The sequence below is a fragment of the Pleurodeles waltl genome, chromosome 7 (genome assembly GCF_031143425.1).
Source record: "Pleurodeles waltl isolate 20211129_DDA chromosome 7, aPleWal1.hap1.20221129, whole genome shotgun sequence".
NCBI lineage: Eukaryota > Metazoa > Chordata > Amphibia > Caudata > Salamandridae > Pleurodeles > Pleurodeles waltl.
Window position 1 is genome coordinate 503,976,796 of NC_090446.1, and position 26,867 is coordinate 504,003,662.

The window sequence follows — 26,867 nt, forward strand, 5'->3', positions numbered from 1 at the left end:
TAAGTGGAGGGCAGCATTTGGGTAAGAGAAAAAAAGTAAACTAAGCCTGCTCTGCCTTTGAATTGGACAGATTTCACTGTTTCAGGAAATATCCAGGCACAGTTAATTTTGAAACTTTGTTTTCCCTCTATACCCCTTACCAATGCTCACTAAACTTTCTACATTCCCTTTTATGGCCATTACCCGGTTTGCACTCTCTTTTAAATTGTATATCAATTTGACACGAGGCATGGATCAATACTTAAATCTGAGAGTTCAAGGTTCTGTGAGATTTATTTGCAACTCGGCCTTTGGTCCCTTGATAGCAAAAACGTTCCATGGTCCACAAGTGTTTATACGGCAGCCTTTTAATCATACGGTGCCTTTTTTGGTTGGGTGACTATCCATTCTGCCATTGGAGATATAAGGCAAAATGTGAGTTTCCAGCGTAAGTGTTTCAACATGCATATATATATATTTTTTTAATTTGAACATCAAACCACATATGGACAAGCAAAAGGACCTTAGTAGACATGGAGTCTGTCAATACACAAGGAACACTTACATGGTTTAGCTACAAATGTTTTCAAACATCCAAGGGAATCAGAAAAAGGAGCACAACAGCAGATCCTAAACTGCACAGTTATTATGACTATCTCTCCCCAGACTATCAAACAGGCATGGGGTAGAGCCTTCCCCCCCCCACCCTCCACCCCCGGCCACAGGGCCTGGCAAGGACCAGGAGTCACTTATCCCTTGGCCAAGGGCTGAAGGGCAAACTAACCACACACGGGTTAGCAGGAACTGCTCTGGTGTCTGCCCCTCAACTCAACTCGGTGAAGAGACTGTACATTATACCCCCCTCAGCAAGTGCAAGGGATATTGTGTAATAACACCCCCTTTCTCCTGCTTTGCGCAGTGAGGGGTAGAAAATATCCCACTCCCCTCAAGGTGCTCAATGCTAGGGGTATGTACAATGGCCTCTCTATTCAAGAGCGAGGGCAGAAATAACACCTTCTTCTCATCCATTGCCCAAGGGCAAAAGGGTTTACTAACACCCACGTCTCACCCAATAACAAGGGTGGTGACTCCCTTCCTCTCATTGTGTGCAAGTGGGAACCAGGGCAGAAAAGGGCTGCTCAATCTCCTCACTAGCCTTCCCAAGAATAATAGTTAAATAGCACCCTGATCTTGAGCTTTGCCTGAGGGGAAGGTGCACCATTATACAACTCCCCCACAGTGTGCGAGTGTGGTGGGCGGCTCTGCACCTACCCCCCTCACCTTACCCGAGAGCAAGGGGGAATATAATCCCTTCCACCATGCACTAACTTTCACCGTGTGGACATTTACAACAAGATTACCCACCACTGCTTGCCCAAGAATGAGGGAGGGCTTAACCCCCTTTCTATTCCCTAGCCCAAATATGAGGGTGGGCCTAAAAATGAAAATAAAGAGGGGGTGAGCTTGAGCCCACTCATATTGCTCAATGGGGATAGCGGTGCATAACCCCTCTAAGGGGTAACTGATCAGTACGTCCTATATTGACAGGCTGAAGGCCATGTAGTTAGTTGGTAGACGTCACCTGTACCCGGAGATATCCATAAAGGCCCATATTACACCTATTATGTAATGTTTTATATCACCTATTTATTTTGGTCCATCAACATAAAAATTGTGTTTTATGTTTACAAACGGGTTAATGCTTATTAAAAATAGTAGTCCAATACAGAACTTTTCACCTTTCTGTGATACATGAAGAGGACAATGTTACATTACAGAGTTCAGAATTTGTGGTCTTAGTGAAACCACGTTTTGTTTTGATAAAAAAAGACATATTTTGTTTGCAGAAGAGAAATTTGAAGGTGCTTCTCGTTGGGCTAAAAGTGGGGCTCAAGACCATAGTAAGGATTTTCAGGGCTACTGTCACTACATTTTTGGGGACACTACCCACCATTTTTATAGCATCTTTGAATGTATTTCCTATTTATTTTCAAATAATTAATGCCAAGCGATATTGAATTATACATTAAAACTTTCAGAAATGGGGATATGCAAAACCAGCTGAAAGCTCAAACTGTCTAGAGTTCGCCAACCAAATAGTACCAAAATAGCTTGAACAAGTGTTGATAACACCACTTCTTTTTGCACTTGAAACTTATTTTTTTTAAAATTTTAACAGCAATGTTTCACACAGAATTCAGTACCTAACCGACCGGTTCCTGCAGTTCTTCGAAATGTCAAAATAAGTGTTATGCGCTGTACATTTTGTGGGCTCGTCCATAAAATTAAATGAAGACATATGTGTATGTTTCTCAAGTTCTAATTGATTAATATTCATTCACAAATAAATTCACCTTCGCAACTACCATGCTCACTGCAGTAATGAAAATCAAAGCATTACTTAAAGCATTTTCACCATTGCATCAGGTAAAAATTGATAACTTCCTCTTCAATTCTCTTCCCCTGTATTTCTCCTCCTTTCCAATTTAATGTGCATGTCTCTATGGGGAGACAGTAACTTCAGCTCTGTGAGCATGAAACCTGGGAAGGGGAGAAGAAAGGAGAAGACTAAGGAAGCAAAGAGAACAGTATGGGAAGAGAGGTTACGTAGAGGAGAGGGGAGGCAGAAGTAGAGGAAGAGAGGAGTTAGAGATAAATGAAGTAGAAAGAGATGTAAAGTAAAGATAGACGGGTGAGGCTGCCAGAAAGAAAGATAAAATAGGTAGAATGACGAATGGGTAAGTAAAGAAAGAGAGGTTATGATAGACGTAAGGATTTAGAGTGAGGTGGATAGGTAGAGCTAGAGATAGGTGGAAGGAAATGTAGCAAGAGGGATGGTAGGGCACATTTAGTAGTGAGATATCGAGTGGTGTATAATAAAAAGAGAGGTGAGGATCCTGGGATCATGAGAAAGGCGTCCAGACTTGTGTATATATATATATATATATATATATATATATATATATATATATATATATATATATATATATATTTTTATATATATATATATATAATTATTTTGTTTTTCCTGCAAGTCGGTCCACTCGAGTTGCGCACTGCTTAAGCCGGTGCTCACAAGAGTTTGGACCAACTCCCAAAATAGTTAAGAACAAACCAATGGGACGCACTCAGTAGCAGAATAATGCTGTTTACTCCTTCATAAACAGTCTACGCATTTCAACCGTATCGGTCTTGTTCACGACTGTTAGTCCATCTTCAATATTTGTCATAAATACCTCTTACAAACCCCAGAGCATTGTGGATCTTGTAGTTAATCAATCATATTACAATAAAAGACAATTTATTTAATTTTTTTTATTACAGAAATATATTATACACTCAGTCTGCTAACCATATACATTGTTTATCACCAACATCATTATGTCTCAATGAGATTTTCACTTTGCATGTAAATAAATTAACCCTCATTGGGATTTATCATTGATTGTCTCCATCTTTGTAAGCTCTCAGTGAGACTTTCACTTAACATGCAAATAAATTAACCCTCAGTGGGATCGTTCGTCCAATAACTATGATTCATACTTAGATCATTTTTGTTTTCAAAGAGCTATAGCAAACATCCTAAAGCATGACATACTCAAATAATTTATCTAGATCTAAAAGTCTGTGATAATTTCCCATCAGCCTACAGTGTGATTGCCAAATTATACATGTACATAAAGTTCCTCATCAAGGTTCAAACCCCACGGATATTTTGTTTTAAGTTTCATAATATATCTGGACTCCTTCCCTTTTAATGTCTACACTCTGTCTCCACCTCTGGGAGATAAAGATACTATAGCCAACCCAGAGTATCACAAGATTTTCCATGTGGAATCTGTGTGTGCTTTATTGATATGCCTGGCTACAGCATAAGTTGTGTCCTTATTTTCTATGACTCTGATATGTTCAAGAATTCTCTTTTTCAATTGCAAATGGTGCTCCCAATGTATCTCAGCCCACATTGACACTCAAGTTTATATACCACATGTGTGGTTTCAAAAGTGATCTTCTGATTAATTATAATTTCATTTCCAATCTCGTCCATATATTATCTTGTATTTTTGCCAATGGTACAGGCTTTGCTTTACAATGGAGGCACTTCCTAAAGCCTTTTCTTATTTCTTGAAGCCAGGATTTAATCTGTCTTTCCTCAAAATAAATATGTCCAAATATATCTTTCATAGTTGGAGCTCTTTAATATGCAGTAGGCACCCTAGGTCCTATTTTGCTACTTATATCTGGATCTTCACCTAGGACATGGCAATATTTTGGGAAAATGTTTCTACTAAAACCAGTTTCTTTACTGTATGACAAGATAGCTCTTGGGTTTAATGTCTGTGAATTGTCTATTGAAGACCTATTCCAAACCAACATGTCACTACGATTTACTTGTCTTTCTTTTCTAAACCTCTTCATATGTGATCTTGTTTATATCCTCTTGCTTTGAATCCATTCGCCATCGTTGCCCCATGTTTTTCAAATTCTGATTCAGTAGAACGGTTTCTTCTCAACCTGAGAAACTCACCAGATGGAATGTTCTGAACTAGATGATGAGGATGGAAACTAGACCCATGTAACATGGAATTAGTGGAGGTTTTCTTTCTATACAGGGTTGTCTGTAGCTGGTTATTCTCTACATACAGAGCTACATCCAAGAAATTAGTTTTTGTTTTATCAATTACATGTGTAAACTTTAAACTTGTGGCAAGGCCATGCAGCCAACCCTATACAACCACACAACCCTCCAGCACTTACAATGACAAATGGTTTGGCAAATTGAACAAAAGTGCACTTGACAAGTACAAAGAGTGAGATAACCTTTCTGTATGTACCTTAAGTATTTGAAGTTGAAAGGAATTTAAAGCTGAGAAAAGACAACGGACACACCTAGACTGGACCCTCCAACCTTCTGTTTGAGGGTCTGAGAACTCAATCAGTAGGCCGCATGTAACTCCTTACTATGTAGTGTCCAGACATTTCTAAGACATTCAATCCAAAGATGATGATGATAAAAAGATGTAAATGTTCCATCACTAGGAATGTTTCACATTCAAACACCAGTAAATAAACATACGCACTGCCATGAGATACCAGCATTTGAACCTTCAACCTACTGAGTGACAGTCAAAAGCTTTACCAGTAGACCAGAGGTGACTCTGTTCTGCTGTGCATCAAAACATAACTGCAACATTCACAGCAAACATCTTGCTAGTACAACGGTTTGAGGTCATTGTATTGAGAGACCATTAAAGCCATAAATGTTCCCTCATTGGGAATGGTTTACATTCAAAACACAAGCACATAAACAGACAAACTACCATGAGATACCAGGATCTGAACCTGTAACCTACTGAGCGACACTCAAATAACTTTACCGGTCGGCCAGAGGTGACTGTGTTCTGCTGTGCATCAGAACGTAACTATAAGATTTGTAGCAAACATCTTGCTAATGTGACACTTTGAAGTCCTTGTATAGAGAGACCATTGCTATTATTTCAATGGTCTCTCCATAGAATTACTTCAAAATGGCACACAAGCAAGATGTTTGGTGGCAGGACCGGACTGCCACAGGAGCCTGAAGTCCCCCTTGGTCCTAGCCGGCTCCTTGCATCCTGCGGGAGCCAACATTGCTCCCACAAGCAGGGATCTGCTTTAAAAAGCAACTCCCTGCTTGTGGGAGCAAAGTTTACATTTTGTCCCCTGCACACATGAAGTTATGTTTGATTTTGCTTGGTGGGAGCTGTCAGCTCCCGCCAAGCAGAAGCTAACAGCTACCTCCTGAGGATGGGCACTCCTGGAGGTAGCAGGAGCTGGCCCTGGGGGAGTGGGGTGCGTTCACCAGGGCTATCTATGGCTCCACAAGGTGGGCCACTCTGCTCCCCTTCATTGTTTCAATTTAGCCCAGAGGGATGGACCCCCTACATTAAGTTAGTTGAACCCCAGTGAGGTGGTGCTCCATGGGGTGTGAGGGAACTGCTTGGCCACCCCATACATTGTATGGCCCCTGTGTACATTGTATTGATTTCCATGATGAGGTGATGGTTCCTGGGGCTGTGGGGAGCCGCTCGCCCCCCCCATATATTATATTTATTGCCCCAGGGAGGTCCCTGAGGTGCAAGGGGGGCATGCAGGCCCCTGCCTACATAATAGTTCATTGCTCTGGAAGGTAGCAGTCCCCAGGGCACAGTGTCCAGCGCAGTCCCTGCATACCTTTGACATAATTTTCTCCAGGGAGGTGGTGATCCCAGGGTATGGGGGCCACGCAAGCCCACACATGCTTTTAACAGAATTTGCGCTGGAACGTGGCAGTCCCCCAGCCGCAGACAGGCGAAGCAGACCCGCTCACATACATAAATAATAATTGCCCTGGAAGATGACAGTCTACGGGCATGGGGGCCTGCTTGGCCCCCCACATACATAATATGCACTGTCAAGGGAGGTGGCCGTTCCTGGGGCTTTTGTAAGCCCTAGGAGGGGGGCCCTGTGCCCCCTCCTATATTTTATTAATGCCCCCCGGACATGGCCCACCTGGAGGCAAAATAAAAAGCAAGGGCTTTTTTTAAAAATCACACTGAAATTTGCGATTTGCCGTGGTTTTCGCCACGGTTAAAAAAAAAACACTTTCAATCCTCAGAGCCCCCTCTGCCTCGCCAGCTCCCCACATCCAGAGAGCTGGCATTGTTCTTGTCTGTTTGTTGCAGTTGTTACGACATCTCCTGTAGGGAGAGTATTCTGAGTTTCCCTGCCCTCAAGATTGATGGCAATGAAACAAAGCAAGCTCCCATCCAGCGGGAGCATTTTCAAAGCTTCTACCAGGTGCAGCACACTTGCTTTCCTCGCCCGCACTCCTGCAGTTAGAGAAACCAATGTGTTCAGAGGGTGGGTTTGGGGATGGAGGCCATGAGCCCACCTCCCCTTTGGTTTTCACAGCAACTCCAGCCGTAATTTCCTGTTTTTTTTAAATGCTGTGGTCACACTGAATTGAATATTTCTTGGTAGGAATACTCTGCATCCTTACAATACATTTTGGCAGACCAAACCTTGCAAAATTTAACAGGGACAAAAAGATGTGATAATTACTGATACATGTGGATAATGGTGACCTATACACTAAATCTGGATGTTGTCCCCCACTGAAGGCAAAATATTCTGAATTCCTTTTGTTTATCTTACTTCTTTAATTGTAATGTGGCATGCAGTGGAATTGGGTAGATAGGTTTCACATTTTTAAATTGCCCTTTTTTGGGATTGTAGTCACGGTGTTCGAAAATATGCATTATTTTGTTGTTGATTCCTGTTTGCAGTTTTTGAATCATGTTTCCCTTGCAGGTTTCGGTAATGTAGATAATGGATGTAATGTGTGCATTTAGTTTTTTAATTCTGAACCTCTATCATGGTTTAGTAAGTAGTGCATTTGATTTTTGTTTCATGTTTACTGCTGTTTGTTACTCATCTTGGTCTGTAGCAAAATTATTTGCATTCAGGTCTTGCTATTTGTTGTGAACTTTCTGGCATTTTATGTTTTTGAACTGTGAGAACCAACCATACTTTAGTAAAAAAAATTATTTGTCTTGGTTTAGGGTATGTGTTGTTTGTAAATTGTTTAACCTAAATCTTACTTAAGGTTTTATTTTCTAGTTTTTCACTTTTTCACTTTTCCTGTTGTTTCTGCAAAGATCGTACCCTGAGGAACATTGTTTCTTGCAAGATGACTGCTGGGTAAGCATTTCAGTTCTGATACTCAAACAACATCTAATGTTGAATGTGAAGACAGTGACGTTTCCTTCAGAGAGGAACTTCTGATGATTCTGATTCCAACATGGAATATGAAGCAGCTACTGTGACAGAACTAAGGGGCAGATGTATCAAAAAAACGATTTGCGTTTCTTAAATAGCGAATTTTGAGAAATTGCTATTTAAGAAATGCAAAATGGTATGTATGATTTTTGCGATTCGGTAATAGCGATTTCTTTAAATTTGCAAATGCTATTACCGAATCGCAAATAGAGAATCCAACCCCATTCGCACCAATGGGCCTGTTGCGAATGTTTTTGCATTTCCCAAATTGCGAATTCCAGTTAGGAATTTGCAAATTAGGAAATGCAAATCCCAGGGTGCTGGGGGCCTAGGGCACCTCTGCTGCACCCCAAAAATATTTTTACGGACATGTGACGCACACACATGCCTTAGGGGCATGTGTGCGCTACATTTCAATTTTAAAAGTGCATTTATATTGCGAATTGGGCATTTAGGACATGCAATAACCACAAACTAAAGTTTGGTGGTAACCATGTGCAAATTTTAAAAATGCATTTAGGAAATGCTTGATACATGTGCTTTGGAAATCTCAAATAGGAATTCTCTATTTGCGATTTCCAATTTAGAGAATCGCAATTTGCGATTCTCTAAATGGGGTCACAATTTTAAGGAATCGTATTTTAGCGATTCCTGAAAATTACACTGCGAATGCCTTTCATACATTGTGAACAGCATTTTTGCATTCACAAACGGCCGAAATTTGCAATTCGCACTGTTTGCGAATGCAAAAACGTTTGATACATCTGGCCACATGCACTATAAATGCTAAGCAGGAACCCCCCCAGAAAAGGTAAGAGGTGCTTCACCAATGGGGTTTTGGGGGGATTGCCAACCGGAGGGAGGTTTCCTCCCCCCGGGAAGATTGGGGAAGTGGTACAGTCTGAGACTGCATTGGGCTGGTTGGGCTGTTTTTGGGCTATGTATAACCTGGTATATTAGTGAGCCATTTTAGGTGCAGGGCACCACTTTGAGGCAGGTGACACAGTGGTTTGCAGGTAGTTAGTGAACTTTTGGTAGTTGGTGAATTTTTCCAAGTTCTGGGTAGCTAGTGTGCTTTGGTTGAGAATTAATTAGCTTGTCACTAGGTAGTTGAAGATACATCGCAATATCAGTGGTAGCAAAAACTGTGGGTGACTTACCTCTTGAATGATGTCCTCTGACAAGCTGGTGGAGCAGACCCTCCACCTCCTCAGAGAGACGCGCTGCATGGATGTGGTGCTGGAGCGTGCGCTGGCAGGACTGTGGCCTGCGCACAGAGTGGCAAGTGGCATGGTGGCGGCCGTATTGGCCTGCTTGCAGCTGCGTTGTGTGAGGAGCGTTGGGCCCCAGGTAAGGAGGGGAGGCCGCCCGCGTCTACGCCCTCCATTGTGGGCAGGGAAGAGCGCATGCATTGTCGCCGCTCCCCGGTGTCAGCAAGCCGAGGAAGACTCAGGCCCTCATTATGACCTTGGGGCCCTATTAGGAGTTTTCCACTGGGCCAGCGGGTAAAAACAGCGTTTCCACCCCCTGGCCCAGCAGAAAAATTACCACAACATTGACGCCGGCTTGTAATAGAGAAATGATGTGGGTGCAGTACGATGAGGAGTATTGGGCACGCATGGCGGCAGACCCCAAGGTACTGTGGGGGGAGATTGACTCAGACCTGTGGCAGCACACCATGGGCCCAACTAAGTTTGGGAAGACCATTTCACTGCCAGTGGGCTCCCTATCACTTATCAGCCCTTTCGAGATCGCCCCACCAACGGAGGGGTGGGGGCTGCAGGAAAAGGACAGGTAGGAGCATCTGAGACAGCAGAACAATGGACATGCAGGCATTGTAATAAAGGAATGTACATCATTCTGGAGTATTGTAAATACCGACATGAGTGCTCTAAGTGTGCGGGATAGCACGCACTCTTCCACTGTTATGGGAACAATGTCCCTTCAACAGGTGCAGCAAGACAAGGGCAAGCACAATATAGCGGGGAGCACAACAGGGATGCAGTCACCGATAAGGGGACGAGGTGGTCAAGGTCCTGCGGAGGAAAACGCTTGTACTCCAATTTACCTGGAGAGGCTACATTTCTAGTTTGCTCAATATGATAAAAAAGTGACGCAGATTTGTTGAGGGAGGGGTTTACCTGGATGTTCAGGTTGGGGTACACAGGACCGAGGGAGCGATGTTTGGCAGAAAACCTAAGATCGGTGAGGGGCAAGGAGGAGGTGGTAGAACCAAGTTGGAGCAGGAGCTTGTGGAAGGTCGCATGGCAGGCCCTTTTTCAGACTGGCCGATGCGGAACCTTAGTGTGTCTCCTATTGGTGTGGTTCCGAAAAAAGAGGTGGGACAGTTCCAGCTAATTCAACATCTTTCATGGCCGGAGGGCACATCAGTGATTTAATTAATTCCAGAGGATTTGACAAGAGATGGTGGAGGCTTTGGGTCCCCAAGCACTGATAGCAAAGACGGATATTAAGTCAGCATTTTAGTTGCTGCTGGTGCACCCAGAGGATTTTGAGCTCCTGGGCATTCAGTACAACAGCGCTTGGTATGTGGACAAGGCTCCAGCAATGGATTGCTCCATTTCTTGCACCCTTTTTGAGTGCTTTAGCACGTTTCTACAATGGTTATTCACAAGAGTCACAGGTCACATGGCGGTGACCCATTATTTGGATGATTTCTTCTTTGCTGTATCCGCAGGTTCAGAGCACCGTGCAGAGCTTTTCGGCCAATTCAAGAGTTTCATGGGGGACTTGGGTGTGCCCCTGGCCCCTGAGAAGATGAAAGGACCCAGTACTGTGTTATCCTTCCTGGGGATTGAGCTGAACTCAGAGGCCATAATGGCCTGTTAGCCTGAGGAAAAAAGGACAGCTATGCCGGCAGTGGTGTCTGAGGTGCTGCGCAGGCAGAAGGTGACTGTTAGAGACATACAGGTTTTACTGGGACATCTCAATTTTGCCTGCAGGGTGGTGAGAGTGGGAAGTACATTTTGTAGGTGACTAGGACTGGCAGGGCACAGGCTACCTCACCACCACGTGAGGCATAAGGCAGGTGCGAAAGAGGTCTTGCGCATGTGGAGTTTTTTCCTGCAATTTTTGAATTGCATCCTTTTGCAGTCATGGCAGGAGTGGGAGTGGGATGCGGACATTTCTTCTGATGCAGCAGGCGCAACAGGTTTTGGCATCTACTGGCAAGGAAGGTTGTGTGCCGAAGAGTGGCCAGATGACTGGAAGCAAGGGAAGATGAGCATAGCCTTTTTGGAGCTGTTTCTTCTGGTAGTGGCAATCTGTGTGTGGGGTCAATATCTGGAGCACAAGAAAGTGTTTGTCAGGGTGGATAACTTGGCAGTAGTGCACGTAGTGAACAGGCAGTCGACAAGAGATCCACAAGTACTGCATCTTTTGAGGATATTTGTGTTGGGTTGCCTGCACCACAATATTTCCTTCAGGGCAATACATGTGCCGTGAGTGAACAATGACATTGCAGATGCTCTGTCTCGTTCACAGTGGGAGAGGTTCCATGAGTTGTTCACGGACGAGGAACTGGTCAGGACAGTGATGCCGGAGGTGCTATAGAGCATGGGCAGCAGAGGATGCTTCTCTTGGTGGTGAATTCTTTGGTGCCTTCTACAAGGCAGGCGTATGCACTGGCATGGCAGGAGTTCTGAGATCTGGGGCAAGGAGCCGGGGGGTCAGCCTAGGAAAGGGTAGAGGACGTAGTGCAGTTTATCATGGACTTGATTGGGAGGGGATAGTAGAGGGTAACCATTGTGGGTAAGTTGACAGGGATTGCCTTTGTAGGAAAATTATATGGGGGTAAAAGCCATCGCCAGGAAAGCTCGGACAGAGGATTCTGGAATGGTAGGCCAGACAGGTTGGTTAGAGGGGGACAGCCCAGAGGTCGGTCATGCTAGGTCTGTTAAAAGAGTTAGTGTCAACCCTCCACACAATCTGTGTTGGGGAGGGGAGGCACTTCTGTTCGGGACATTGGTGTCCTGGATGTTTTTCTGAGCTTTCCGGGTCTCAGGAGTTTTCCAGCATAGGCAGGATGGGAGGAAGATAACGTCATTTCAGTTACTAGCTGTCATGAGGCAGTGCTTGACGGCCCTCGGCCGGGACGGAACATTGTATGGGGTGGGGTAGGTCAGCGATTATGTGCATGGAGTGATGGAGGTCAGAATGTTACCAGCGGTATGTGTGCAGCAGGGCTGATGAGTTCTGGGGAAAGCGCCTCACAGTGTGTTTTGTCTTTGCAGGTGTCGTTCCAGGCCCAGATACAAGATGCGTCTCGACTTAGGTGGTGGGGCTTCATTTATATTGTGGGCACAGTGACAGGCGAGGATGACCAGCATTGGGGGAAACCTGGAATTGGACTGGGAGCGCTATCAAGTGCGTGGGAGGAAAAAGGGAGGATGAGGTGGACAGAATTGTAGTTGGTGTTAGAAAGACTGAAGTCTAGGGGGGTATGTTCAGACCTGCTGTTACTTCATTTGGGGGAAAATGATTTAGTGGTGCAAACGGGTTTGGACGTAATGAAAGCTATGAAAAAAGACTTACTGGAGATCCAGAGGCAGTGGAGTGGTTGTCATGTGATATGGACGGTGTTTGTTCCGTGGAGGTCTTGGAAGGGAGCAAAGAAACTGGGGGCTATCGAGCGTATGCGTAGGAAGGTTAACAAAGAGATGCAGGATTTTTGTGCAGAAAAAGGGATCACTTATTTGGAGCACGTAGACTTGCGGTATGAGGATGTGGAATTTTTTCAGGGTGATGGGGTGCACCTGTCGTTCATGGGCTTGTTGCACATGCAAGAAAAAGTGAAAGAGCTCTTACACGAGCCCTAGTCATGTAGGTAGCGGCAAAAAATGTGAGTGGGCCTCCTTTTTCTGGTGGCGGAGGCAGGGTGAGTTCACATGGCATATAAATAGGTACGGATAGCAAACCTGGCAGTACACATTGAGAACAAAAAGGGTGTGGACAACAGCAAGCCGGGACAAGACAAGAAATAAAATGTTGCCTTAAGAGTTATGCTAGTTGCAAGTTAATTTGTTATGTTGCATCAGAAGGCTGTTAATGATAGGAAACAGTTTCAACGGGGAGTAAACAGTCTGAACAGTTTAGGGAGTACTAGATGGCAAGGTTAAGCTTAAAGGATTGGGGGGAGTTTTGTTAGGTGGCTGGCTGTATAGTGAGGTATATAGTTTTGTAATGCCCCCTCTTCCCCAAAGTGTGTATGTAGAAGAGGAGTGACAAGCTACTTTGTTTTTGTTTTGTTTTTTCTGCATTTTTGTATAGCACAAACTCGACCCGAAGGTATTGGAGCACTTTACATGAGCTCTGGTTACATTACACAAGGACATATTAATGCACCACCTGTATTTCCTTGGCTTCTGTTTTTCAGGAATGCTGGGGGTTGGTAGATGCCAGAGCATTTGCTCAAAGACCACTACGCATAAGGGAATATAATTAGCAGTTTATTTTGTTTTGGGGGGTAGCAATAAAGTTTTTTTCTGTAACTCATTTGGTCATGGCTTGTACCCACCACAGGCCTTTTAGCACACTGTACACAACCATTGAGTGGGTGCAATAGACTGTAAATGATAGGTCTAGGTGCAGGTTAGGCCTAGCTCTGGCACTCATTCACGTTCCACCATTACATTCACAGTCGATGGCCTTTAGCAGTGCACAGCAAATTCTGTCTCTTGTCACCAGTTGAGTCAAACCCCGGATCTCTCCCAACTCCGCACTCTCCTTGTTCAGCACAGTACGTTGCACACAGCATTTGGACCATATACAGCAGTCTCTGTGCAGAATACAAGCCTGAATCTAAGTGTGCACAGTCTTTGGCCATGTGCAGCAGAGCTTGAAGACCAGCTCTGCATTCAACCCTTTGTCATTAACCCAGATGTGCACGGCATTTGGCTATGTACATAATAGAAGGGGAATTATCGCACTCGCTGCCATGCCACCTGGATTATTGTGCACAGGTAGCAGGGTCTGGGACTAGGCCTGATGCCTGATCCCATGCACCCCAACCTACTGGCACAGTTTTGTGTCTAATCTTGGTGCAGGGTAAACGTGAAGGTCAGGCCTTGCACCATATCTCTTGTCTGCAGTGTTCAAAGCTAGGCCATGAGCCATCTCCATGCCACCAAGCTGGCCGCTCAACAACTACAGTCATGCGCATCCTAGCCTGCTCAAGTGCTGTGAATTGGAAAAGTGCTTTTTTATGTAGATTATGTGGCTGCAATGAGCTTACTTGTACTTTTTTTTTTTTTAGGAGGGCTTGCACTTTTTTACATGTTTTCACACAAACGTGAATGAATGTAAATATTTGGTTAGCTGACAGCAGCATCAGAAACTCGTCCTTTACTTCACATTACAATTTGATATATAGGGTAGCATGCTAGGAATTCCATTTGCTATTTTAGGACATTTAAAGAAGCATTAATAAAGAATGTTATTAAAATGCATTAATGGTAATGGATGTACAAGTGATTTAAGTCAAGTGTTTGAATTTGCTTGTTAGGTATGTCAGGGTTTCTCCTGAAGAAAGGAATTAATTTGCTAAAAGAGATCGAGGATACTGAAACTTTCCCTTTGGATGTGTGTTCTGAATTTGCGGGAGACCAGACACACAAACAGGCTTCTTAGCATTTATGGTCCAAGGAAAGATAAGCATAGACAGAAGCTGCACCTAAATACGCGAGATCATTTTACTAAATATTTGAATGCCAGTTGAAAGAAAAAAATATATACATGAGTGTGTAGATACCATTAATGAAGGACGATCATCTTCTAGTTAATTTTATGAAGCCCAAACCTATCGTGACATTCCCAGCCATGTACAGCTCTCTCGATCTAGCTAAAACTGGTTAGCACATTTAGGGCCGTATTATAGGCCCCTAGCACCACAGGAGCGTCACTCCGGAGCTAAGCACAGCGCCGTATTTACAAGGTGGTGTTAAGCCACTTTTTGTGGCTTAACACTACCTTGTAAATACAGCCCCTTCCCATGCAGCACTGTACGTGGAAGGGGCGTGCAATGGGTTTTGCTGTTGGTGTGCCACAGCAACACCCATTGCATTTTGACGCTGCCTCAGATTTATGAAATTTCGTAAACCTGAGGCAGCGCCAAAATCTAACACCACCCCCAGGGGTGGCATTAGCAGCTCACAACAAGGAGGAATATTTTAATTCCTCCTCATTTGTTGCTTTTTATATGGGTGCTGCATTCTGCAGCACGCATAGAAAGAGCAAAATGCTAGAAATTATTGTTTATGTGCAGGAAGGTGTCCCTTCCTGCACATAAACAATAATTTGAAAATTACGCTTTGGCACTTCTGTGTGTGCTGCATTGTGCAGCACACACAGAAGCACCAAAGTGCCATTAGTGATTGTTTATGTGCAGGAAGGAATACCTTCCAGCACATAAACAATCACACCCCTCAACAGAGACTTCCTTGCATGATGGTGCAAGGATGCTTGCATTGGCAGCTAAATTTAGCACAGGGGGAAACGCAGCGGTGTGCCATATTCCCTTAAATACGGCACATCCCTGCATTTCTAAAGTGATGCAGCGCGGCGCTGCCAATTTTGGCGCAGCACCGTGCTGCGTCACATTTTCCTTAAATGTGGCCCTAGCGCCACCTCATTATTTGTGACCTTAATGTGGCCCGAGGCCAAAATCACCCACCAAATTTACAGAGTGGCGCAATGCATGCACTGCGCCACTCTGTAACACTTTGCGCTACATTATGCCTGCGCCAGGCATAATGTATGCAAAGGGGGCATTCCCCCATTAAGGGGGGAGCAAAAAAATGGCGCTTGGAAATCTTTGAGATTTCCTTGTGCCATTTTTTAAGGCACTTTTAACGCCTGCTCAAAACAGGCGTTAAAAGGGGGCTTCCATTCTTTAGAATGGGCCCCTATGTACTCTGCAGGAGTAGCGCCAACAGTTTGGCGCTATTCCTCCACAGTACATCAATTGCATCAAAAATAATGATGCTATTGCCCCTTGCCCGCGCCATTCTGCGCCGTATTTTAAATACGGCGCACACATGGTGGCGGTGGGCGGTGCTAAGGGGCGCAGGGAAAGTGGGGCTGCACTCGGTGCAGCACCACTTTCCATAAATCTTCCCCTGAGTTACCAATTTATTTCAATGGTAAGCATAGTACACTGTGCCTGTAATTGTTTTTTAAAGAAAACTGAGGTGTTCTGGTAGTTATAGTTTTGGTTTGCTCCTGGTGCACTAAGTAAACTGTGAACTAATGCAACTGAGAGCTGATAATTGTCAAATGAAAGCTCATGACTGGTTACTTGGTGGCAGATTTACTTGCTGTCGAAAACAAACAAGGAAGGGCTTATGTATCGGGAGTGTTTAGAGAATAACTGGTCCTGTGTACGGTACTCCCAACAAACATCAAAAAAGCCAAAGGTACACAGTTCCAGACAATGGGTTCTGTACAGGTTCATAAAGTAAACAATGGCTGGCACTGCAATGCCTGATGGACCCCTCGTTGGGGCTCTTTGCCGGAGATCTTTTGGATATAGAAATGCCGGTTGGTGAGTGTTGGAATATGGGATTGGTAAATGAGTGTGTGAAGATAAAAATGCCTGGATGTCTGTAACAGGCCTGACGAGGAGCAAAAGCCAGATGATGAAGCATGTCACCAATTGGTGAGTGAGGGCTCTTGTCCTAAAACGAGCAGATTCACATGATCTATTGTTTACTTTATGAACCTGTACAGAACCCATTGTTTGGAACTGTGTACCTTTGACTTTTTCGGAGATTTACTTCCTGCACTGCGTTGTGTGAAAGACAGAGGGCAAAAGTCCTATATATTTACAAAGACATGGAGCATTTCTGCTCTATCCTTGCCTTGACGCACAGTGTGCCTCCTAGAGCCAACTCTGGCGCCATAGTGCAGGAGTGCACGCGTTACAAACAGGATTGTATTTGTGAATAAAAGGACATCTTCCTGCACAAACACAATCCCTAGAGGCATATGCATATGCAACATACGTGGAATGAGGTAGTAACAAGGAGATATAATAATATTTCTCCTAGTTATACCTCTGTCGGGAAAACACACCATTTTAGCACAAACCCAGGTTTACAAGTATTTGTAAATGTAGGTTTGGGGCTAAATATGTGGGTGGTTACAAGGGAATGGCCATGTTCCACCAATGTAAAGCCTACCCAACTCAAAGTAAGGTAAGACAGTGCAATGCACTACCTTGCGTTACTTTGAATTTACTAAACCACGCAATGCCACACAAAGTGACATTGTGTGACTTAGTAAATCCCAGTTGAGGACTTGCTTTGCCTTAGGACAACTTCTGTCACAGAGGACAATGCAAGTTCTTAGTACATCTGCCCCTAGGTGTCCCAAAGACTTAGAACATATGGTAACCCTAACTGGGTAAGTGGACATTTTGTGCAAACAAAGCCACCTCTGTTTTTACAGGTATATCTGCACTAAATTTTATATTTGTTTCATAGGTATGCACCTTATGACACACACAACGACATTTTAGGAGGAAAATTGCCTATAAATGCAACTGTTAACAAAATGCCTTTCCATCATTTGTCCACTTTTTCACATAGACGAAAGGCATACTATTTAATCTTAAAACGCAGAAAAAAATGTAAAGGCTTTATAGGTCAATGCTTGCTTTAATTTCCTGCAATGGAGCAAGTATTTTTTGCTTCAGCATTGGGATTTTGTGCTGTGTATTTGCGGTATTTTATTCTTTCCGCTTCAAAGCAAACAATATTTTATGTCTCCGTGTTCTGTAGGTCTGACGGTTTTACGAGGCTCTTTCAGCAAAAAGGTTCCATTATTGTTTTATGACTAAATAATCTTCTTCCTTGATAACAATAATTTCCATCATTACATTTATTTTTAGCCCCTTTATTTTGCAAAGGTGGCATTGTTCTTTCATTTTACAGCTTTACAGCTTAGTTCAAAGGTGTTTGTGCTCTGATTAATAGTAAGGAAGGGGGTTTTCACTGAATGGGTTTTGTTGTATTGACACTGTGTGGTGCAGCAGTGGCTGTTTCTAATTCTGCAATGTTACTCTGTCCTTGTGCCTTTAAAGCTCATGTTAGTAAACTCTTATTTAGGGTCTTAATTAGAGTTTGGTCGGGCCGTTGGTCTGCCAGGGCAGCAGAGGGGTTTATTGCACTGTCCTTGTGGAGGACCGACCTCCAGATTTGGAAATCTCCATGGGACAGGCAGAAGTCTCTATGCCTTTAAGAGAGGTGCTGCGTGGAGGCGACGTTGAAGGCACTAAGAGCCTGATTTATACTTTTTTAGCTCCTCATTTGCGTCATTTTATGATGCAAAAGTGGCGCAAACTTACATAATTCAACAATATTTTGTACGTTTGCGCCGCTTTTGCATCAAAAAATGATGCAAATGCGGTGCTAAAAAAGTATAAATCAGGCCTTAAGGGGTATATTTATACTTTTTACGCTAATTAAGCGCAAACTTAACTCCATATTCATACTTTGGTGCTAGACATGTCTAGTGCCAAAATATTGGAGTTAACGTCATTTTTTGCCTGCAGAAAACTACCTTGCGTCAAAGAGATGCAAGGTAGGTGTTCCTGGGCAAAAAACGACTGTAAGACCCATGCGCCTTATTTATCCTCCAGTGCAAAAATTGTGCACGGGAGGGAGGCGCGCATAAATAATGGCACTAAGCTTGCTTAGTGCAATTATTTTACGCCTGGGTCAGAGTAGGCGTTAGGGGACCTGTGAGCCTTTTTCCATGATCAGAGACCATGGAAAGAGCCCACGGGTACCCTTCCCAAGCCCAAGGACACCCCACCCACACCAGAGGTACAGCGGAGGATGGGGGACTCCATCCCAGGCAGGTGAGGTAAGTATGGATAGGTTTTTTAATTTAAATTTTCAAAGTTCCATAGGGGGACCCAACTTGGGCCCCCCTACATGGCACTGTGCCCAATGGCCATGCCCAAGGGACCTATGTCTGCTAGCTGCGGAAAATCCATCTATACAAACTCTTGGAGTTGGTTAGGATTTTGCATTTAAATAAAGTATGGCATAGTTACTCACACATCGGGCAATGACTTATTACTGGCAATTCTAATTGTTTATAAAGGAATACAACTTCTAACAGTACAGTTACAAATAAACACAAATAATCAAAATAGTTAGAAATTGAAAGGGGCAAGATATTGCTCCCAAAAGATTCTAGACTTAGAAAATTGAAGTGAGGCAAAGCTATCCATTCATGGGATTAAGATTTCCTACAGGGAGATGATCTAAAGCATAAAAAAGCCACAGCATTTTTCTGAATGTTTAGGCTCCCATACAGCCAAAATGTGTGATGACTGAGATTGTCTGTCAACTAGTCAATGCAAATCTAGATTATCACAGGATGTGTCATTTAGGTCTGCACAAGAATTGGATTGTGTCTTTGGGTGAAGACAGAGTGGTTGGTTTACATTTCTGCTGTGCTGGGAAGAGGTTAAGTTTAACCCCCAAACTGGAAAAGACACACCTAATTTTTTTAACATTTTCCAATGGATGTTTGGGAAAATGCTGGTGTAAGATGTTTTGTAAAGCACTTCAGCCTCCCCTGACTCTTTATGTTTTTTTGGAGATCTAGAAGATACTCCAGTGTCTGAAAACTGGAAGGTCACTTTCACATTTTTAGGTAATGATGTACTGGGTTTTCACATTTCAGTATCTTCAATAAGGCAACTCATGGTCACCTTTTATGTTGTTGGGAGTCCTGGCAGATTTGTGGGAATTGGTAAGGTCTCCAAGAGAAGCTGTAAAGACTGACGCCTCAAGAACAACAGTCATGGTCAAACAACTAATTTGATGGTGAGTACCTATAGTCTTGCCACTCCTATTGGGGTGGTGGACAAAGACCGTGCCATGGTCCCTCCACCCACCCTTTCCCCTGTGCATTCATCTTTCCTTCCATCGGACCCTCCATCTTTGCTTTACTTTGTCTTTTCATACTTGATCCATACTTACTGTGCTGCCTGATTTATAATGCTTTACATACCAACAATTCAGCATATCTATTTTCATCTACCCATTTTTGGAGGACAAGGACAACTTCAAAATTAAAATGACCTCAGAACTGATGTTCCTAAATTCAACAGTTCCTTTGCCCAGAACAGATGCATCTCTGTTGCAGCAATATCTGTCTGGAACTCACTCTCGACAAACATCAGAACTCCGCTTACACTTATCACTTTTAGGAAACGCCAGAAAACAATGATTTTCAAATTTTTGAAAATTAAGCCTGTTTACTTTCTGAAGAGTCACCCCGAAGCTGAAAAGACATACTGAATCTTTTACCCTCCATTTGGTATCTTACTCTATGTGTTGAATTCCACCCTCTAAAGGGCCTTCAGATAATCTCATCCACATCTTCCCTGACTATTCTTCTTTTTATCATCCAATGACGTGCTGATAATCAGTCTTAACATGCTATCAAGAACTTGTTAGTGTGCTGTCCTCTTCAATATATGGTTTCTTGTTAAACAACAATCCTCTCAATCTTGCTACCCTTACCACCCTGGTCCCTTCATTACCCCCTTCCTTAGCTTAATTCATTCATATTTGTTTTTGCTCTTCCATCCTACTTTTCATAGGTCTATTCATCTTTGGCCCATGTACCTTTTCTCCCCTCTGCAGGGGAGACTGGTGTTCATGGGCAAAAAGGGGTGTTGCCCTGCCACCCTCTGGCAAGAGACAAGAAGAGGGAAATAAGCAGAGGGCAGCTGAAAATAAATCACTGCCCTAAGACAGTGTGCGGAATCTCTCGGATGAACTCTAGTGAACTTTGCAGATGTCCAACTGCGCAAGTGCCAGCTGGGCAAGGTTTTCTTCAAAATGCAGATTCAAGCTACAGCAGTGCCTTCTTCGGAGAGGGAGTGCTGAATTAGAAAACATGTGATCTGGTTGCTTTTGGGGTGAATAAACAGCGGCCCTGAGAGGAGTTACAAAACTACAATCACTGAAATGGCTGCAGGTGCAGCAGGCCGATTAGACAAGGAGGAAGTGGATGGCAACAATTATGTGATTACACAGAGGGGCAGGCTGTAAGAGGACAGTAACACAGGTTGTTTAGTACTACATTTGGTTTCACTTCGAAAAAAATGTTATGGAGCTGAGCACAAAAGATTGCTCCTTATCTCAACTCCATAAAGGCCCATGAGGAGAAAGGAACCAGCTGCACACAACAACTGCACTACTGGACTAAGAGGTAAGTATGTTGGCAGTTGTGCTTCTGCCTCACATCCTTGGTGTGTTTATCCTCACATTCTTGGTCAATTTTCACATAATATCTCCCTTATTCATTCCCTGGCCTCTCCATTTTGAGTTCTTATCTGACTTTATGTGCCCCTTCACAATGAGACCAACCCTCAAACGAGAACAGTTGCCTTCTTAGTCAAAAAAGAGGTGCTCAAAGTTATAATGCCTCTAAGAGACTAGGGTCCAGATTTATGGGCAGTGCCACTTTCCCTGCACCCCTTAGCACCCCCCTATTGCCACAATGTGTGCACTGTATTTAAAATACAGTGCACCATGGTGCAGGGTAGGGGGCAATTGTGTCATTTTTTATGACACTATTGATGTACTCTGCAGGAGTAGCGCCAAAATATTGGTGCTACTCCTGCAGAGTACATTGGGGCCTATTCTAAAGAATGGAAGCCCCCTTTTAAAGCCTGCTTCTGAGCAGGCGTTAAAAGTAGCGTACAAAATCTCATACATTTCCTTACGCCATTTGTCCGGCTCCCCTAACGGGGGAACACCCCCATTTGCATACATTTTGCCTGGTGCAGACATAATGAAGCGCAAAGGGGTACAGAGTAGTGCAATGCTTGCATTGCGCCACTCTGTAAATACGGCGTAGGGATTTTGACCTCGTTGAGCAACATTAACATTAAAATAAATGACGTTAAGGTGGTGCTACGGGCCTATTAATATGCCTCTAAGGCTCAAAGGTCTATCCATTCACACTGTTCATACTCACTCTGCCCCATGGTCTTCACCCTCCTTGCCTGATTGTCTTTGTGCCCCCCTCACAATTCTCATACACTTTTTGCACTTGGCCTTCTGATTCAGTGGGACAGGCAGGATTGGTTTGGGACAGGTAGAGGCTGTGTAGGCTATTTATCTTTTGGTTCACCTGCCGCTACAGTGTCTCCGTTTGTGTCACAGCACAGGAAAACCTTGAAAAGGCTGTGGCAGTGTGTTTGAGTATAGCAAAAATGTGCTGCCCCTAGAGCAGACGCAAATTCTGACACCTGCGCTTGGCAGAACTCCTTAGCTACAGACTGGGCTGTAGTTTACAAAGTAACTTCTTCTTTCATTGGGAGTAGAGCTGGTCTCTTTGTATCACAGCAGCAGAGACTCCCCCCCTCAGGCTGCGGTGATGAGTGACCTCACCTGCCTGAGGAGGAATGGCTGGAGCGCTGCTGGGATCCCTGTGCCCCTCCCAAGTGCACCTGTGGGGTGCACTGACTGTCAGCTGCTTCACATTTGTTGTGATAATTGGTCACCACATGTGAAGTGGTGCACAATTAATTGTTCCTTGCCCCATGGCTGCAACTCAAATACAGTGTGAGTGCAAAGGCGAAGGCATTCCCTCATTTTTATGGAGCGACGTGTCAGTACAAATGAGGAAAGGCTTCTTTGGGATAGTGCCGGAAAAAAAATTTCAGCGCAACCCCTATCACCAAAGGGATGCCCAACCATCTGTCATTCCTTCTTTAATGTCTTAGTGACCTAATGTACAAAAACTGGCCTCAAACTCCTGTTGTGCACTAGGGTGTTATAGAGACCATGTATGTTGATCACTGTAGTGGTTGTCTTTGGAATCTCATCACCAGTCTTCAATTAGCACTTGCCCTTGGTCGTTGGCAGCATTCAACGTCTCTGTGCAGAACTAATCAGTAGTTCTGTGATCCAAGACTGATGTTTTCTTGGTTTATATTTATCCAGATTGGGGCTGCCTGACCCAACATGGCGCCTCCATGAAATCTTGCAAGGTGACAGCTCTTGAAGATCTCTCAAGGCTTCATAGCAGACATCTGGGAGTAAGGCCTTACTGGATTGCAAGATGAAAATCGAGTTTGGAAGTTACTTTAAAATCAGGCTCCCCATCGAGCTCTGGTACAAATATTTTTTTTTAACTAAACAAGCCCACTTAAATTGCCACTGACACTTCCCTGTAGCGCCTGACTGGAAAAGAGGGTTGCACCTGATGGCAATGCCCAACTAAAGGCATGGGGGCTGCTCTCTCTGGAGACTGTTTTTTCATATCACCACTGAAAAAGGCAAACATCCACAAAATGACAAATGTAATAATGACTCTTCTCTCAAGCGATGATTGAAGGGGGCTGATGCAAAGCAACAAGAGCAGAATGGGGTTACCCCAATGAAAAAAAACGTTATTCAACAAGAGTTCTTGAGTGCTCTAGACCTAAAACTGCATGGCATAAACCACAAATGCACATCCCATGGAATAATATGTGATTTGTTGCCGTTATTGATGGAGGGAATGCCATCATGACCCACTCTGTACCCTTACTTAACAATGGTAATAAACAGCATTTACTACTCTGTACATCTGCACATGCTGTAGATAACTTCACAAACTTACATATTTATATTTAATAAAGTGGCATAGAGATGACTTCAGCAAACCTTTCGTTCTTCAATTAAAGAAGCAATAGTATATTAACATTGACACAGCTTCCAAACAGTATACTAGCCTATGCCAAATAGTTAAATAGGATGTGAGCATTGTGGGACTTTGTAAGTGAACTCTTTTGAAATTCAGTGAAAACAATGCAATTTTAATTCTGCACATTGATGTTTTGCCCATTTGTTTTTTTTATTGTAATTTTTAACACATCTTTAGGAATTCATTTGCTTATTCAACTGGGGAATCTTTAAAGCTCAAAGGTATCAGAGGTTATTTCAAATCAGGAGTTCTGGGAGTAACAATAAGTTAGCCACTTTGCATGAATTAACTGGTATTTTATTTTTCAGCTGTTGCTCGCTGTATCATACATTAGAAAGGCAAGTTTCCAGCAGCTTTGCATCAAAGGGAGAGAGAAGAAATGTGCCATATCTATTGAGATATGGAGCAGTTCTGCCTGCTCATAACTCTGGCGCACTTCTGGCTGCCTTGTGGGTGCCTAGTACCAACGCATGCACCCTTGCACCATGACGCAAGAGTGCCTGCATTACCTTCCTGCACAAAAACTCTTCTTAGAGGCTTATCCCTCTTTGTATGTGTGCTGCAGAATGCAACAAAGAGAAATACAATTATTTACCCTCCTTATGTCAGACACTTTGGAGTAAAATCTGTGATTGCAGAATAAAGGAGGCATGTTATTGAACTTTATGCATGTTCACATTTGTGTATGTTTTATACAAGATGTTTTTTTGTCTGAAAGGTAGAAATGGCAGTGCTAATCTAATGTTCATCCATTCAAGAATGATGGAAAATGTTTTGTTAAACTCGGTCTATCGCAAGACCTAGCTTTGGACCCCAGATCTCTTGTTGAAATCCCATGAATTTGTGTGATGATTTTGTCAAAAGCGTAATGATCCTACTCTATTGTGCGGTGACCGACAACCCTTATAAGACCTGGCAGAACACAGATGTAGACAATGAACCCTTCATCACCACTGTGGCAGACTCCAACATGCTCCAATATACCAACCCCATAACAACTCAAGGACACCTTCATTTCATATCACAACTTTCTGAACAAATGCATGCATCAACTTGGACCTTGTTAACCCCCAAGCTCTCCGCTGTTCCCAATTACAATAACTCAATGGCAAATCTGAGGAAAAGCAGCTTCTGAATATTCTAAAAAAGGTACCACAAGTGCGTAATTTGTGTCAGTGGCTGCACATATTTTTCAGCATTAGACGTTGGTGCAGATTAACAGTAACAAAGGGGAGGAAGAGAAATATAGGAAGACACAGACAAGGAATGAAAGCAGAAGTAAAAAAACAGCAAGAGTTAGACAGAGACAGGAAGGAAGTGTAGGATGAAGGTTGGAAGAAGCATGACATGGAATCAAGACGAGGCAGCATTGACATTGGTATTTGGCACCCCAGCATCTGTAGCACCGGCAGTAGGCTCGTGAGAAAGGTTTTCGGTCCCTGCAAATATGTCTTTACAAATCAGGCACTAGACCTCTTCTTGGCAAGAAATCACTGCGGCTAGCAACCGCAGGCACACCCAATGATAGATGTGATGCATATACCAACACATTCATATGCACCTGAATTTAAGTGTAGTACAGGTTCATCGACTGAAAATAACAAGTACATGCACTTCAGCTATCTATAGCACCAAGACTTCAGCATCCTGTCCTCAAAAAACCCAGAACACCACAAGACGCACTCCCAGACAAGCCACCACATCAAACAGCTTAACCACCTCTAAATCAAAGCCCCAGATCCAATAAAGCAAAATAACCATCAACCACCTACACCTTCATTCAGGGGCGGCCTGCAACTGATTACAACAACACATTCTTCAGAGTTCTAAAATGTGCTCCATGAGAACAACATAATAGGGTCCGAATGCCACGAAATGTGCCTCTCCCACAGACATGTACACATGTATTCATGCGCACACCACGGTTGATGTAGAGACCACCACATGTGAGACATTTCTGACATGAAACTGACTTTCACAGCTCCACCAACCTTTAAGACACATTCCTAAAGTATATTTTTAATTGCCAAGAAGTCTGGTGGTTCAGGTGTATACTGGCCATTTTCTATCATGATCCTGCACTAACTTTGCCTTATTGGGTTTCTCAAAAGTAAGCCCACAATGTCAAAAAACGCTATAGACCCTTTAATTTCTAGGGAAATTTCTCACTCCAAACCATCTTTTGCTTAGTCATCTTTCTCTTCCCTCAACAGTTTTCTGACCTGTTGCTCTCTTTTTCAACTCACCTTATGTCCCTGTCACTCTGATGCTCTTTTTTCTCATTCTCTCTCACTCTTCCCTTCCATTACTTGTTTGCTCCTCCTTGTAACATACGCATCATCTCTTTTCACATTTCATGGGCACCATTGATTGTCTCCCGCCAAAACGGAAAGCCGCTTTTAATGTGTGCCCCACTATCCTGTGCTGTACCTGACCGACAATTAACAACAGACGGCACTTACCTCAGCACTGTCCTTGATAGAGTGTTCTAAAATCGAGGAGACATGGCACATTTTTATAACTTCCTTATCATAAAACCTCACAGTCACAAAAAATAAATCCTCTCAATGATTAATGCAAACTTCTAAAGTCCAAGGACAGCAGAGGGAAACTCCGACCCATCAGATCAATAACTTATGGCTTCTTTCCAAGGTCAGAAAGCCATGTCTTCCAGCTATCTTCACACTTGTTCCAGGAGCTAACTAGCAATTATATGTGCAACCTAGACATTCAAATAGCACATCAGTGGGCAAAAGCCTTATATTGTGATCTACATTTTGAGACTCCTTACAATGCCACTCCCTTGTTTGAGTCTAAGTCCAAAGAGGCCCGGCACAAAGGTGGAGGAACAACGACAGTGAAAAAGCAAAAACAATGCTTTAGAGAATTTGTCATCTATGGTCCTCTTTCTGAGATCCCAGGTGTCATATACATTAGTCTGGTGTCGGCTACTCTGCAGGGCGAAGTTAATGGTGGAGCCCTTAGTATCCCTCAGAAATTAAGAAAAGATTTATTCCTCAATAAGTATTTGGAATTTCGCCAGAAGACTGAGCCCACAGACTTCAGTAATTGAGGCCTATATCTCTAAAGTGGATGGAGAAATAGAGGATGGCGTGGGCTGGTGGTCTACATCTCCGGTTAGTGTCTATGGTTACGTTTCGAAAAGGTGAAGATCCTGATTTACAGTTTGGCTGATGTAATTTTACCTTGCTATTGCACGACATTTACCTTCTTCTCAAAGGTGCCAGAAAAAAATCAGCTTTATAGAGATCCCTGCCGGGACCATGGCTGATACTCTCCAAAAAGACATGAGTTTGCTATTGGATGAGCCATATGACCATACCTTG

General features: G+C 43.5%; 1 protein-coding gene across 1 annotated transcript in view; it reads right to left on the reverse strand.

Annotated features, from left to right (window-relative positions):
* The window catches only part of LOC138304269 (perforin-1-like), an 82,034-nt gene extending 56,004 nt beyond the window's left edge, over window positions 1-26,030 (reverse strand). Inside the window, exon 1 of the mRNA XM_069244193.1 lies at window positions 25,983-26,030. The gene's annotated coding sequence lies outside the window, so the exon portion shown is untranslated. The remainder of the gene's footprint in view (window positions 1-25,982) is intronic.
* Between the last annotated feature and the right edge of the window lie 837 nt (window positions 26,031-26,867).